General features: G+C 39.1%; 1 long non-coding RNA gene across 2 annotated transcripts; it reads right to left on the bottom strand.

Annotated features, from left to right (window-relative positions):
- Positions 1-1,324: 1,324 nt before the first annotated feature.
- LOC121864012 lies at positions 1,325-6,822 on the bottom strand. Of its 2 annotated transcripts, XR_006088533.1 has the most exons (4): positions 6,781-6,822; positions 6,327-6,425; positions 6,020-6,123; positions 1,325-1,387 (listed from the first exon to the last, which is right to left on the bottom strand). It is a non-coding gene; the product is annotated as an uncharacterized LOC121864012 (long non-coding RNA). The 2 variants fall into 2 exon arrangements; XR_006088532.1 differs by lacking the exon at positions 6,781-6,822 and having other exon boundaries at positions 6,327-6,489.
- Between the last annotated feature and the right edge of the window lie 4,989 nt (positions 6,823-11,811).

Genomic DNA, 11,811 nt, shown 5'->3' with positions numbered 1-11,811 from the left:
TCATACTCGGGTTTCGTCCCTAGATGGCGTTGCTCGTGGTGCTGGCTAGGTAGATCAGGACAATAGATGGCTTGGTTCGTAGTGCTGGATAGGTAGATCATGACAATTGGTGGCGTGCTTCGTAACACACACGTTCAATCTTCTTTATACCATAGTGTACAAGAATGTGTCTCGTGAGAGTACCCTTTAGTGCAAAATGTTTCCCACATTCCTCACATTCAAACTCCTTCACACCACTGTGTCCAAGAATGTGTTTCTTGAGATAAGCCTTCCGGGAGAAACATTTCCCACATTCCTCACATTGAAACTCCTTTATACCACTGTGTTCAAGAATGTGTGTCTTGAGATTATCCTTCCGGGAGAACCATTTCCCACATTCCTCACATTCAAACTCCTTTATACCATTGTGTTCAAGAATGTGTGTCTTGAGATTATCCTTCCGGGAGAAACATTTCCCACATTCCTCACATTCAAACTCCTTTATACCACTGTGTCCAAGAATGTGTTTCTTGAGATTACCCTTCCGGGAGAAACATTTCCCACATTCCTCACATTCAAACTCCTTCACACCATTGTGTACAAGAATGTGTTTCTTGAGATTACCCTTCCGGGAGAAACATTTCCCACATTCCTCACATTCAAACTCCTTCACACCACTGTGTCCAAGAATGTGTTTCTTGAGATTACCCTTCCGGGAGAAACATTTCCCACATTCCTCACATTCAAACTCCTTCACACCATTGTGTCCAAGAATGTGTGTCTTGAGACTATCCTTCCGGGAGAAACATTTCCCACATTCCTCACATTCAAACTCCTTTATACCACTGTGTCCAAGAATGTGTGTCTTGAGAGTACTCTTTTGGGAGAAACATTTCCCACATTCCTCAAATTCAAACTCCTTTATACCACTGTGTCCAAGAATGTGTGTCTTGAGAGTACTCTTCTGCGAGAAACATTTTCCACATTCCTCACATTCAAACTCCTTTACACCATTGTGTACAAGAATGTGTGTCTTGAGATTACCCTTCCACGAGAAACATTTCCCACATTCCTCACATTTAAACTCCTTCACACCATTGTGTACAAGAATGTGTTTCTTGAGATTACTCTTCTGGGAGAAACATTTCCCACATTCCTCACATTCAAACTCCTTCACACCATTGTGTCCAAGAATGTGTATCTTGAGATTACTCTTCTGGGAGAAACATTTCCCACATTCCTCACATTCAAACTCCTTCACACCATTGTGTACAAGTAAATGTTTCTGAAGAGCAGACTTGAAGCCAAACTGTTTGCCACATTCCTCACAGGAGAGCTTTTTATCTCTGCTTGACATTGTGAACTTCTACTTAGTTTCACTTGGTCTTGAGACGTGACATCACAATATCTGAAATAAAATATTTTGCCTTAGATGATATTCTTATAAAAGTACAATTTATAAATGAAAACTACAAGTGACTAAATCAATTTGTGTAAAATAAGAGTAAAAATAAAATAAAAATATAAAATAAAAAGGTTATATTAATGTACACCGCGAAGATGCCGGAAAACCAGCTTTTTGAAGTGAGACAGATTGTATGACAATGGAAACACAGAAGAAGGCAGAGCATTCAACAGTGTGAGGAAAGAAGGATGTACTATAACGGGTTATTATTGTGTGACCCACATCCACACAGACACAGTTTGGCTGTGTGAGTAAAGAAGGATGTACTATAACGGGTTATTATAGTGTGACCCACATCCACACAGACACAGTTTGGCTGTGTGAGTAAAGAAGGATGTACTATAATGGGTTATTATAGTGTGACCCACATCCACACAGACACAGTTTGGCTGTGTGAGTAAAGAAGGATGTACTATAATGGGTTATTATAGTGTGACCCACATCCACACAGACACAGTTTGGCTGTGTGAGTAAAGAAGGATGTACTATAATGGGTTATTATAGTGTGACCCACATCCACACAGACACAGTTTGGCTGTGTGAGTAAAGAAGGATGTACTATAATGGGTTATTATAGTGTGACCCACATCCACACAGACACAGTTTGGCTGTGTGAGTAAAGAAGGATGTACTATAATGGGTTACTATAGTGTGACCCACAGTCACACAGACACAGTTTGGCTGTGTGAGTAAAGAAGGATGTACTATAACAGGTTATTATAGTGTGACCCACATCCACACAGACACAGTTTGGCTGTGTGAGTATAGAAGGATGTACTATAACAGGTTATTATAGTGTGACCCACATCCACACAGACACAGTTTGGCTGTGTGAGTAAAGAAGGGTGTACTATAATGGGTCATTATAGTGTGACCCACATCCACACAGACACAGTTTGGCTGTGTGAGTAAAGAAGGATGTACTATAATGGGTTATTATAGTGTGACCCACATCCACACAGACACAGTTTGGCTGTGAGGAAAGAAGGATGTACTATAACGGGTTATTATAGTGTGACCCACATCCACACAGACACAGTTTGGCTGTGTGAGTAAAGAAGGATGTACTATAATGGGTTATTATAGTGTGACCCACATCCACACAGACACAGTTTGGCTGTGTGAGTAAAGAAGGATGTACTATAACGGGTTATTATAGTGTGACCCACATCCACACAGACACAGTTTGGCTGTGTGAGTAAAGAAGGATGTACTATAATGGGTTATTATAGTGGGACCCACAGTCACACAGACACAGTTTGGCTGTGTGAGTAAAGAAGGATGTACTATAACGGGTTATTATAGTGTGACCCACATCCACACAGACACAGTTTGGCTGTGTGAGTAAAGAAGGGTGTACTATAATGGGTTATTATAGTGTGACCCACATCCACACAGACACAGTTTGGCTGCGTGAGTAAAGAAGGATGTACTATAACGGGTTATTATAGTGTGACCCACATCCACACAGACACAGTTTGGCTGTGTGAGTATAGAAGGATGTACTATAACGGGTTATTATAGTGTGACCCACATCCACACAGACACAGTTTGGCTGTGTGAGTATAGAAGGATGTACTATAACGGGTTATTATAGTGTGACCCACATCCACACAGACACAGTTTGGCTGTGTGAGTTAGAAGGATGTACTATAACTGTGACCCACATCCACACAGAGTGAAAGAAGGATGTACTATAACGGGTTATTATAGTGTGACCCACATCCACACAGACACAGTTTGGCTGTGTGAGTAAAGAAGGATGTACTATAATGGTTATTATAGTGTGACCCACATCCACACAGACACAGTTTGGCTGTGTGAGTAAAGAAGGATGTACTATAACGGGTTATTATAGTGTGGCCCACATCCACACAGACACAGTTTGGCTGTGTGAGTAAAGAAGGATGTACTATAACGGGTTATTATACTGTGGCCCACATCCACACAGATACAGTTTGGCTGTGTGAGTAAAGAAGGATGTACTATAACTGGTTATTATAGTGTGGCCCACATCCACACAGACACAGTTTGGCTGTGTGAGTAAAGAAGGATGTACTATAACAGGTTATTATAGTGTGACCCACATCCACACAGACACAGTTTGGCTGTGTGAGTAAAGAAGGATGTACTATAACAGGTTATTATAGTGTGACCCACATCCACACAGACACAGTTTGGCTGTGTGAGTAAAGAAGGATGTACTATAACTGGTTATTATAGTGTGGCCCACATCCACACAGACACAGTTTGGCTGTGTGAGTAAAGAAGGATGTACTATAACGGGTTATTATAGTGTGACCCACATCCACACAGACACAGTTTGGCTGTGTGAGTAAAGAAGGATGTACTATAATGGGTTATTATAGTGTGACCCACATCCACACAGACACAGTTTGGCTGTGTGAGTAAAGAAGGATGTACTATAATGGGTTATTATAGTGTGACCCACACACACAGTTTGGCTGTGTGAGTAAAGAAGGATGTACTATAACGGGTTATTATAGTGTGACCCACATCCACACACACAGTTTGGCTGTGTGAGTAAAGAAGGATGTACTATAACGGGTTATTATAGTGTGACCCACATCCACACACAGACACAGTTTGGCTGTGTGAGTAAAGAAGGATGTACTATAACGGGTTATTATAGTGTGACCCACATCCACACAGACACAGTTTGGCTGTGTGAGTAAAGAAAGATGTACTATAACAGGTTATTATAGTGTGACCCACATCCACACAGACACAGTTTGGCTGTGGAGTAAAGAAGGGTGTACTATAAATGGAGTTATTATAGTGTGACCCACATCCACACAGACACAGTTTGGCTGTGTGAGTAAAGAAGGATGTACTATAACGGTTATTATAGTGTGACCCACATCCACACAGACACAGTTTGGCTGTGTGAGTGAAGGATGTACTATAACGGGTTATTATAGTATAGTGTGATTCACATCCACACAGACACAGTTTGGCTGTGTGAGTAAAGAAGGATGTACTATAACGGGTTATTATAGTGTGACCCACATCCACACAGACACAGTTTGGCTGTGTGAGTAAAGAAGGATGTACTATAACGGGTTATTATAGTGTGACCCACATCCACACAGACACAGTTTGGCTGTGTGAGTAAAGAAGGATGTACTATAACGGGTTATTATAGTGTGACCGCTGTGCCTCCAACTCGGCCCAGCAAATACCAACACGGACCATCTCGTTTAACCAACCTTTAACTCAAACATTCTAATGTATGTTTATATCAACGACACAACATAAAACATTTATTACCTTTACCACGAGGGAGGGAGGAAGGCCCACAAATTAACATTTACTCACAAAATTAACAACAATAAACGAGACGGCCACCTTGGTTGATGTCGACCAGCTTCACCTTGTCCGATTCTCTCTCTTATCTTTCAGTAACTACAAGTTTTCATTATTAATACTATAATAAAAGCATTTTATTTATAAATGATACATAATATAAATAAATTATACTTTAATTATAATGTTTTATTGTTGATTAAATTCCCCCTAATAGATATATATTAATATTAAACTAAACTTAAGTCAGTGGCTGGAGAACCGAATAGCTTTACAACATTCACAATTTTACTAAAATAAATTTAAACAATAACATTTTGTGTTGAACTATTTTAAGTTTATTTATTAATATTTTATTAATATATAACACTACAGTATATAGAATCAGTAAACGAACGACTCTGTGGAACTAATTGTGTCGGTTAATGGAGGGACCAGTGAGGATATGTTAGTGACCCCTCCCTGGTGACAACCTTAACCTGACGTGGGTCAACACTCCACTATCCACCTATTTGAACCTTTATTAATGTGGAACAAGTCCATTATAAGAACAATTCACTGGACAATACTCACAGCAGTAGGTATAACCTGTAATATTTGATCACTAACTTGAACTATCATCATTATTGCTGTGGAATGTTCCTAAAAGTACAGTAATTATTTACCTATTATACAGTACAGCATTAATTTAATCCCAAGATTGATGCCAAAAAACTATATTTAAGTATAACTTAACCCAAATAAATTACCCCATTTGTTTGTAAAGTTTCCTGGCTTTTCCATGCAGTTGACACCCCAATAGTCTATGTTATTTATAAAACGTACATGAAGGCCTTTTAAAAAATACGGGCAAAGCCTAAGTAATCTACTTTAAATATCTAATTGTTTCAAAAAGTCATTAACATAATAACTAATTTGTGAACCCAGATTTAAAATCAGGTAAAGTAGTACCCTGTACCTTTGTAGGATATTTAAACTATTTTTTTACCCCAAGTGCTGAAGACAAAGGTATTAGGTCAGGAATATTTGACAAATATTTTGACAACGTGAAACTAACTTCATACAGTAAAGATGGTCAACATATTTAAGACCATCCATAAAGGCCTTTTAAAACTTACGGGCACAGCGTAATCTACTTAAAATATCTAATTATTTCAAAGGTCTTTAACACAATTACTTGAATTTTTAAACTGTGATCCCAGATCCTTAATAAAAACTAAAACCACAAAGATATACACTGTACTGTACCCTAGGTTATAACAGAAAGTTTCCAATGTGGTGCAGCAAGAGACCCGTTAACCAAAACAAACCTTCGTCTTGTGGCCCATATCTTACATCTTCACGTCACCTTCCTGGAATGAATAACATTTTAGCAACTAATAAATTAAATACTCTGGGCACTAATATTATATAATATGTATACAGTACTATACAGTATTATATTATACAGGAACTCATTAAATCTTCAAACATTTACAAACAATATTATGGTTAAATTAAGACATTTCCATAAAACTTATTAAAGTAAATAAAGAAACACTTTAGAAAATCTTACCTCGACGAATGACACGAGGAACTTCATTAACCACGATCAGCGAGGCAGCAATATGGTAGTTGTCTGAACACTACAGTAACAACCAATTGGAGCCGTAAACTGTAAACAAAATAACCGTTACTCTTTTTGTAGAAACTCAGATAATTTTTTGTTCCAACATGTTGGAGACGAAACAACCTTGTAAAGGATTGCCAACACGGTTTTATGCCGGGGCGCTCCTGCTTAACACAATTGCTCAAGGTACTGGATATTTGGACCCATAGTCTGGAATGGGGTGGTAATATAGACAATATTTACCTAGATTTTGCCAACGCTTTCGACAATGTACAAGAAAGGCTGAAAATCAAACTGGAAGGGTATGGAATTCGAGGAAATGTCCTAGCATGGATAGAAGACTTTCTACATGACCGCAAGCAGTGTGTGGCGTTTATTGGCACAAAATCGTCATCCGTACCTGCCACAAGCGGGGTACCACAGGGCAGTGTATTGGGCCCGCTGTTGTTTGTTTGTTTCATAATGACATGCCTGACGTTGTACACTCCTCCACACAAATGTTTGCGGATGTCGCCAAGTTATTTCGGGAAATCAAGAACCAAGCAGACTGCGAAGAGCTGCAGAAGGACCACAAGTTAACTCTGGTCAACAACTTTCTTAATACCACTTACTAGTCACTAATGGATAACACCTGGTAAATTCACAAGTTATATCCCACTGCCATAAGGGTTTAATTATCTATAAACAACGACATTGTGAAGAGTCTTGTGATTTTTCCTTTCCCAGAGAATTAAAATACCATCGAAGACAGAGTTTGGTTCGGTTAGGTTTGAATCCCACCAAATTGTTATTTTCCCCGAGAATTAAAACCTCACCATCGGACACATGATTTGGTTAGGTTAGGATCCCACCAAATAGTGACAAAAATGTAAATTTCTTGTCAAAAAATTAACTGCAATTTTACCGTAAAGTTCCCAAAATGTCTCAAAAGCTAATTTTTTACTGAAAACTGTAATTTAACTAGAATTAAAAAGTACCACATTCTTATAACTAATTTTTTTACTTCAATTAAATAAAAAAGACCGAAATACTTCCTCAAACAAATTTAACTTCAATTAAATAAAAAATCTTTCCCAAGATAAAAATGGCCCAAAATCCCACCTTGGTTAATATACAGTGGTCTCTCGGTTAACGAGCGCCTCGGTTAACGAGTTACCTCCCATATGATTTTTAACGAGTTTTTTTTATTAGCCGACCTCAACATGTTTTCGCTTGCACTTGGCGGTCAACCAGCTGTAGTATTAGTCTGCCAATACAGTAATCGGTTCTAGGGCTTAAATTCCGTACTATTTTATTAAATATCAATAAGTTTATACTATTCAATAATTTAAAAAGTTTAATAGTGAATCCTCACTTTATGCGGTTAATTCAACCCACAGCAGCCCGCGTAAAGTGAGAAACGCGTAAAGTGAACAACATAACATATGGGATTAATTGAAATAGAGACCGGGCCGACCCCCAAACTCCACTTTTTCAGACACAATACCTACGTTGTAGTAAAAATAACTTCTTAATTTTATGATGGTATGCACACACAATTAATAATTAAGAGAAATATCAATAATATTAGGTTTTTTAACACTTTTCATTAGTAGAAAAGATGGCTGGGCACATGGGGATGGGGGGTTGGTTCCGAGGCAGAGGGTAGATTATTGGCCCTCACCTGTATCACTATTGTTACGAACCCCTCCACCCAGCACTACGAACCACGCCATCTATTGTCTTGATCTACCTACCCAGCACCATGAGCAACGCCATCTAGGGACGAGACACGAGTATGACTCGTCTTAGTTACCACTACGGGGTTTCCCTTCTCCATATCCTGGTTGTTGCGTCACTTCCTCCAAGTCTTCTTTGTGAGCTCCAATTCGAGGAGAGAGGACTACACTCTGGGAAGTGACCACAGGATCATCTATCCTCTAAACCTACGGCACAGTGACTACCTACAGTCTTCTACAATACTCCGCCTTACTCGTCAGCCATCTCAGCTCCTCACTTAAGTATTTGTAATCTTGTATTGCCTCCCCCACGTCCACCTTGCTTCAAAATTGTTTATGTTGTATTAATATGTATATACTGTTAATGTTTAGGTTAAGTATGGTTAAGGGTAATTTATAGGAAGCTGAATATTTTGTTAAGGGATTTATGGTACTTTATTATACACAACGAAAACTCCCATCCTTTGTCTACCCTTTTATAGTCCGATTGTCTTTGTTTTGTTTTTTTGTTGCCTGTTGGGATCTGGGTAGACGTATAACTATATTCTAAATCCCCAACTCGTAACACTATCCACCACAGAGGCTTGCAGGGCCTCTTTGTCAAACCCCTCAAAGTCCATATAAGTCCATATCCTCACTATAATTATCACTATCACTGACTTGGGCCGGCTGTGGTGTGTGGCGGGTGAAGAACTCGATAATGTTTTGATGACTGGGTGACCTTGTGCGCACCCTGCTTGTGCCGCTCTCCGCGTAAAGGGGTACACGCACCGCGGAATGTGAGCATTCCGTGTTCGGCAGGGTACCGCGTAAACGTGGAAACGCGGAATGTGGGACCGCGTAAAGCGAGGGTTGACTTTATTAAATTTCTTAAGTCATTTTAACAATAATTGAACATAACTTAAGGTAAAGTCACTAGTTTTATGTGCGCCATCCAGCCTTTTAACACACCAAACCGGCGTTAGTCTCTCTCTGTTTTCAGTGGAGGGAACATCTTGCTTGAGACTCTCTTCAACTAAATGCTTTTTTTTTGTGTCTCCAAGCAAATTATTGGTCATTTTGAAATTTATTTTACATATTGACAATATATAGCACAGTGTAGTGTTATTTTAAAGAAAATATTCTTTATTTACAGCTAGTTTAACTTTAAAAATCACGTGTTGACATTGTTTGAATCTAGCATGGGGCCTAAGAGATCAAGAAAAGCGATTTCAATCCAAACCAAGCAGGAAATTATAAAAAAAACATGAACAAGACATTAGAACAAATGTGCTTAGCAAAGAATATGGCATGTAGACATCAACTGTGTCAACAATTCTTGCACAGAAAGACAAATTTAAAGAAGTGAAAGTGAGAGACAAATCTACCAGAGTGTTTAAAAGTAGATCCCTAATCGCAGAAACTGAGAGGTTACTTATCATCTGGATTAGGGAAAAACAGATGAAAGGTGATTCAGTTTCTACTGAATTCATTTGTGAAAAAGCCAGGGAGATTTACGAACATTTAAAGGAAGATCAACCTGGTTCTTCAGGCACAGAATTTGAAGATTTTCGGGCCAGCAAAAGCTGGTTCGAAAAATTTAAGAAAAGAAGTGACATTTTCAGTGTTGTTAGGCATGGTGAAGTTGCTAGTGCTGATAAAGAAGGGGCAGCAAAGTTTTTAGATGAATTTAAAAAACTGATGGAAGAAGAAAATTATCTTCCACAGCAAGTGTTCAATGTGGACGAAACTGGGCTGTTCTGGAAAAAGATGCCCAAAAGAACATTCATCACCAGAGATGAAGCCTCTTTACCTGGGCATAAACCCATGAAAGACCGTCTCACTCTATTGCTTGGTGCCAATGTTTCAGGGGATTTCCGACTGAAGCCCATGCTTGTCTACCACTCTGAGAACCCCAGGGTGTACAAGCAACAGAAAGTGGTAAGCACAAAGCTTGGAGTTTATTGGAAGTCCAACCGTAAGGCATGGGTGACAAGACAGCTCTTTAATGAATGGGCTGTTGATGTGTTTTGCCCTTCTGTCAAGAGCTACCTAACCACCAATAAACTCCCTTTAAAGGCTCTTCTCCTCATGGATAATGCTCCTTGTCATGACCCTGACCTTGCCAGCAATTTGGAGTATCAATTTGACTTTGTCAAAGTGTTGTTTTTGCCTCCCAACACTACATCAATCATACAGCCAATGGACCAGAATGTGATCAGCAACTTCAAGAAGTTGTACATGAAGAAAATGTTTAGGAGGTGTCATCAGGCAACTTCCAATGATCCTGAACTAACACTGAAACAGTTCTGGAAGACAATTCAACATCCTGGAGGCTGTAAAATTGATTGTGTCATCATGGCAAGAAGTCTCCACTAGATCCCTCAATTCTGCATGGAAAGCACTGTGACCATCAGTAGTCCATGATTTTGAGGGATTTGAGGAAGAAACAGAGTTGGACCAGGAGATTGTGTCCAATGGTCAGTCATTGGGCCTTGAAGTGGAGGAGGAGGATGTGGAAGAGCTTGTGCTGTCTCATGAGGAGGAACTTACTCCTGATGACTTGAAGCAACTGGATGAGATGTTACAAGTAGAGGCTGACAGTGGTGAGGAGGAAATTGAAAGTGATGACCATATGTCAGCTAAACAGTTGAAAGATGTGATTTACTACTGGGAGAAGTTCAGGGAACTGGCTTCAAAGCACCCAGAAGTGGAAAAAACTGAACTAACTTTGTGTCATGTTGAGGACTCAGTGGTCTCCTTCTTTAAACATAAGTTAATGGTGAGGAGGACAGATGCCCCACAGACCACAATTGACACTTTCTTCAGTAGAAGGCAGAGGGAACAAGATGCCATCCCTCAGCCTTCCACTTCAAGAAGGAGAGAGGATGTTCATGGTGGAGAATCTGTCAGTCCAGAGGTTCCTAACATTTTCATGGAAGGTGACTCACCTTCCAAGAAGCAGTAAAATGCTTCTCCTCCACCTCCACTTCCTTCTCTTCTCCCTTCTCCTCCTCCCACTTCAAATGCACATCATCATCATCATCATCCAGGAGCCTTCTACATACAAACCTCAAAGTAAGTGTACTTTTCTACCATTTTTTTTTAATTTAGGCAATTTTCGGTGAGCTGGAACCAATTACCCAAAAACCCATTGAAACAATGGTTTCGGTTAAAGAGATTTTCAGTTAACGAGCAACCTGCTGGAACGGATTGTGCTCGTTAACCGAGGGACCACTGTATAATAAAAGTATTTTATTAATAAATATTACATAATATAAATAAATTATACTTTAATTATAATGTTTGATTATTGATTAAATTCCCCCTAATAGATATATATTAATATTAAACTAAACTAAAGTCAGTGACTGGAGAACCGAATAGCTTGACAACATTTACAACTTTACTAAAATAAATTTAAACAATAAAATTTTGTGTTGAACTATTTTAAGTTTATTTATTAATATTTTATTAATATATAACACTACAGTATATAGATTCAGTTAACGAACGACTCCATGGAACCAACTGTGTCGGTTAATGGAGGGGCCACTGAGGATATTTTAGCGACCCTCCCTGGTGACAACCTTAACCTGACATGGGTCAACACTCCACTATCCACCTATTTGAACCTTTATTAATGTGGAACAAGTCCATTATACGAACAATTCACTGGACAATACTCACGGCAGTAGGTATAACCTGTAATATTTGATCACTAACTTGAACTA

Source organism: Homarus americanus, unplaced genomic scaffold (assembly GCF_018991925.1).
Source record: "Homarus americanus isolate GMGI-L3 unplaced genomic scaffold, GMGI_Hamer_2.0 scaffold35374, whole genome shotgun sequence".
Classification (NCBI taxonomy): domain Eukaryota; kingdom Metazoa; phylum Arthropoda; class Malacostraca; order Decapoda; family Nephropidae; genus Homarus; species Homarus americanus.
This window is presented reverse-complemented; position numbering and strand designations above follow the sequence as displayed.